This window comes from Callorhinus ursinus, unplaced genomic scaffold (genome assembly GCF_003265705.2).
Source record: "Callorhinus ursinus isolate GAN/ISIS: 27379988/994484 unplaced genomic scaffold, GSC_fseal_2.0 scaffold59, whole genome shotgun sequence".
In the NCBI taxonomy this organism is placed as follows: Eukaryota; Metazoa; Chordata; class Mammalia; order Carnivora; family Otariidae; genus Callorhinus; species Callorhinus ursinus.
In genome coordinates, this window is record NW_027397121.1 from 738813 (window position 1) to 744201 (window position 5389).

The window sequence follows — 5389 nt, forward strand, 5'->3', positions numbered from 1 at the left end:
TTTCTCTGATTGACTTATTTCACTCAGCATAACACTCTCCACTTCCAACCACGTTGTGGCAAATGGCAAGATTTCATTCCTTTTGATGGCTGAATAATATTCCATTATATATATATATCACCTCTTCTTTATCCATTCATCTATTGATGGACACCTTGGCTCTTTCCACAGTTTGGCTATTGTGGATATTGCTGCTATAAACATCGGGGAGCATGTACCCCTTCAGATCCCTACATTTGTATCTTTGGGGTAAATACCCAGTAGTGCAATTGCTGGATCATATGGTAGCTCTATTTTCAACTTTTTGAAGAACCTCCATGCTGTTTTCCAGAGGGTTTGCACCAGCTTGCGTTCCCACCAACAGTGTAGGAGGGTTCCCCTTTCTCCGCATCCCCTCCAACATCTGTCGTTTCCTGAGATGTTAATTTTAGCCACTCTGACTGGTGTGAGGTGGTATCTCATTGAGGTTTTGATTTGGATGTCCCTGATGCCGAGAGATGTTGAGCACTTTTTCATGTGTCTGTTGGCCATTTGGATGTCTTCTTTGGAAAAATGTCTGTTCATGTCTTCTGCCCGTTTCTTGATTGGATCATTTGTTCTTTGGGTGTTGAGTTTAAGAAGTTCATTATAGATTTTGGATACTGACCGTTTATCTAGTATGTCATTTGCAAATATTTTCTCCCATTCTGTCGGTTGTCTTTTGGTTTTTGTGGACTGTTTCTTTTACTGTGCAAAAGCTTTTTATCTTGATGAGGTCCCAATAGTTTCTTTTTGCCCTTGCTTCCCTTGCCTTTGGCAATGTCTCTAGGAAGAAGTTGCTGCGGCTGAGGTCGAAGAGGTAGCTGCCTGTGTTCTCCTTTAGGATATTGATAGACTCCTGTCTCACACTGAGGTCTTTCAAACATTTTGAGTCTATTTTTGTGTGTGGTGTAAGGAAATGGTCCAGTTTCATTCTTCTGTATGTGCTGTCCAATTATCCCAACACCATTTGTTGAAGACACTGTCTTTTTTCCTTTGGACATTCTTTCCTGCTTTGTCAAAGATAAGTTGACCATAGAGTTAAGGGTCCATTTCTGGGCTCTCTATTCTGTTCCATTGATCGATGTGTCTGTTTTTGTGCCAGTACCATACTGTCTTGATAATGATAGCTTTGTAATAGAGCTGAAGTCCAGAATTGTGCTGCTGCCAGCTTTGCTTTTCTTTTTCAACATCCCCTGGCTATTTGGGGTCTTTTCTGGTTCCATACAAATCTTAGGATTATTTGTTCCATTTCTTTGAAAAAAGTGGTTGGTATTTTGATGGGAATTGCATTGAATGTGTAGATTGCTCTAGGTAGCATTGACATCGTCACAATGTTGGTTCTTCCAATCCATGAGCATGGAACGTTTTTCCAATTCTTTGTGTCTTCCTCAATTTCTTTCATGAGTATTTTATAGTTTTCTGAGTACAGATCCTTTGCCTCTTTGGTTAGATTTATTCCTAGGTATCTTATGGCTTTGGGTGTAATTGTAAATGAGATCGACTCCCTAATTTCTCTCTCTTCTGTGTTGTTGTTGGTGTATAGGAGCACCACTGATTTCTGTGCATTGATTTTATATTCTGCCACTTTACTGAATTCCTGTATGAGTTCTAGCAGTTTTGGGGTGGAGTCTTTTGGGTTTTCCACATAAAGTATCATATCATCTGCAAACAGTGAGAGTTTGACGACTTCTCTGCCAATTTGGATGTCTTATTTCTTTTTGTTGTCTGATTGCTGTGGCTAGGACTTCTAATACTATGTTAGACTATGATAGTCTAATACTATCATACTAGTATGATAATACTATCACTCAGTGGTGAGAGCGGACATCCCTGCCTTGATCCTGCCTTAGGGGGAAAGCTCTCAGTTTCTCCCACTGAGAATGATATTTGCTGTGGGTTTTTCATAGATGGCTTTTATGATATTGATGTATGTACCCTCTATCCCTATACTCTGAAGAGTTTTGATCAAGAAAGGATGTTGTACTTTGTCAAATGCTTTTTCGGCATCTATTGAGAGGATCATATGATTCTTGTCCTTTCTTTTATTAATGTATTGTATCACATTGATATGCAGATGTTGAACCAACCTTGCAGCCCAGGGATAAATCCCACTTGGTCGTGGTGAATAATCTTTTTAATGTACTGTTGGATCCTATTGGCTAGTATTTTGGTGAGAATTTTTTTGCATCCATGTTCATCAAGGATATTAGTCTGTAATTCTCCTTTTTGATGGGGTCTTTGTCTGGTTTGGAGATCAAGGTAATGCTGGCCTCATAAAATGAGTTTGGAAATTTTCCTTCCATTTCTATTTTTTGGAACAGTTTCAGAAGGATAGGTATTAATTCTTCTTGAAATGTTTGGTAGAATTCCCCTGGGAAGCCCTCTGGCCCTGGGCTTTGTTTGTTGGGAGACTTTTGATGACTGCTTCAATTTCCTTAGTGGTTATAGGTCTGTTCAGATTTTCTATTTCTTCCTGGTTCAGTTTTGGTAGTTGATACATCTCTAGGAATGTATCCATTTCTTCCAGATTATCTAATTTGCTGGCATAGAGTTGCTCATAATATGTTCTTATAATTATTTGTATTTCTTTGGTGTTGGTTGTGATCTCTACTTTTTCCTTCATGATTTTGTTGATTTGGGTCATTTCTCTTTTCTTTTTCATAAGCCTGGCCAGGGGTTTATCAACCTTGTTAATTCTTTCAAAGAACCAGTCCTAGTTTGTTGATCTGTTCTACTGTTCTTTTGGTTTCTATTTTGATGATTTCTGCTCTGATCTTTATTATTTCTCTTCTCCTATTGGGTTTAGGCTTTATTTGCTGTTCTTTCTCCAGCTCCTTTAGGTATAGGATTAGGTTGTGTATTTGAGACCTTTGTTTCTTGAGAAAGGCTTGTATTGCTATATACTTTCCTCTTAGGACTGCCTTTCCTGTATCCCAAAGATTTTGAACAGTCGTGTTTCCATTTTCATTGGTTTCCATGAATTTTTTTAATTCTTTAAGTTCCTCGTTGACCCATTCATTCTTTAGTAGGATGCTCTTTAGCCTCCATGTATTTGAGTTCTTTCTGACTTTCCTCTTGTGATTGAGTTCTGGTTTCAAAGCACTGTCGTATGAAAATATGCAGGGAATGATCCCGATCTTTTAGTACCAGTTGAGACTTGATTTGTGATCTAGGATGTGATCTATTCTGGAGAATGTTCCATGGGCACTAGAGAAGAATGTGCATTCCATTGCTTTGGGATGGAATGTTCTGAATATGTCTGTGTCCATTTGGTCCAGTATGTCATTTAAAGTCTTTATTTCCTTGTTGATTTTTGCTTAGATGATCTGTCCATTTCAGTGAGGGGGGTGTTAAAATCCCCCACTATTATTGTTTTGTTGTTGATGTGTTTCTTTGCTTTTGTTATTAATTGGCTTATATAAGTGGCTGCTCCCATGTTCGGGGCATAGATATTTACAATTGTTAGATCTTCTAGTTGGATAGACCCTTTAAGTAGGATATAGTGTCCTTCCTCATCTCTTATTACAGTCTTTCGTTTAAAATCTAATTTGTCTGATATAAGGATTGCCACCCCAGCTTTCTTTTGGTGTCCCTTAGCATGGTAAATGGTTTTCCACCCCTTCACTTTCAATGTGGGGGTGTCTTTGGGTCTAAAATGAGTCTCTTGCAGACAGCATATTGATGGGTCTTGTTTTTTTTTTTTTTTTTTTTTTTTTTATCCAGTCTGAGAGCCTGTGTCTTTTGATTGGGGCATTTAGCCCATTTACATTCAGGGTAACTATTAAAAGATATGAATTCAGTGCCATTGTATTGCCTGTAAGGTGACTGTTACTGTATATTGTCTGTGTTCCTTTCTGGTTTATGTTGCTTTTAGACTCTCTTTGCTTAGAGGACCCCTTTCTGTATTTCTTGTAGGGCTGGTTTCGTGTTTGCAAATTCCTTTAGTTTTTGTTTGTCCTGGAAGCTTTTTACCTCTCCTTCAATTTTCAATGACAGCCTAGCTGGATATAATATTCTTGGCTGCATATTTTTCTCGTTTAGTGCTCTGAAGATATCATGGCAGTCCTTTCTGACCTGCCAGCTCTCTGTGCATAGGTCTGTTGCCAATCTAATATTTCTAACATTGTACGTTACATATCTCTTCTCCTGAGCTGCTTTCAGGATTTTCTCTTTGTCTCTGAGACTCGTAAGTTTTACTATGAGATATCGGGGTGTTGACCTATTTTTATTGATTTTGAGAGGGGTTCTCTGTGCCTCCTGGATTTTGATGCCTGTTTCCTTCCCCACATTAGGGAAGTTCTCTGATATTATTTGCTCCAATATACCTTCTGCCCCTCTCTCTCTTTCTTCTTCTTCTGGGATCCCAATTATTCTAATGTTGTTTTGTCTTATGGTATTGCTTATCTCTCGAATTCTGCCTTCATGATCCAGTTGGTGTTTATCTCTCTCTTTCTCAGCTTCTTTATTTTCCAGCATTTGGTCTTCTACATCACTAATTCTCTCTTCTGCCTCATTTATCCTAGCAGTTAGAGTCCCCATTTTTGATTGCACCTCACTAATAGCCTTTTTGATTTCGACTTGGTTAGATTTTAGCTCTTTTATTTATCCAGAAAGGGTTTCTCTAATAACTTCCATGTTTTTTTCAAACCCAGCTAGTATCTTTAAAATCATCATTCTGAACTCTAGTTCCGACATCGTACTAATGTCCGCATTGATTAGTTCCCTGGCAGTCAGTACTTCCTCTTGTTCTTTTTGTTGAGGTCATTTTTTCTGTCTTGTCATTTTGTCCAGAGGAGAATAGATAAATGAGAGAACAAAATGCCAACAGGGTAACAACGTCCCCAGAAAATAGTCCAAGCAAATCAGAAAAGACCTGAAACTGGGGGAAAGAAAGGGAAAGAAAGAAAAAAAAGGGGGGGGGGAAAGAAAAAGATAAAAACAAACAAAAACAAAAAACAAAAACAAAAAAAACCCCCAGAATATGATCAAATATGATCAGGTTGGTGCATAGATCAGTGCCACACACTAGATTTTGGGTGTGTTTTGGTCTGTTAGAAGAACTTGCCTCCCAAAATTTTAAAGGAAGAAAAACTTATATATGTACAAAAATAAGGGTTAATATGAAGGGATGGAATATGACTGTAAAGATGAAAATCATAAAATATTTTATAAAAGGAATTGATAAGATAAGTTGGTTGAAAAAAAAAGAGGATTAAAAAAAAGGGGGAGACAATGTGAGCAGGCAGGAGACTAGAACAAAGCCACACACTAGAGATTTAAGGTACATTTTGATCTGTTAGAAGAAACTGTATCTCAAAATTTTAAATATATATATATATATATATATATATATATATATATATATATA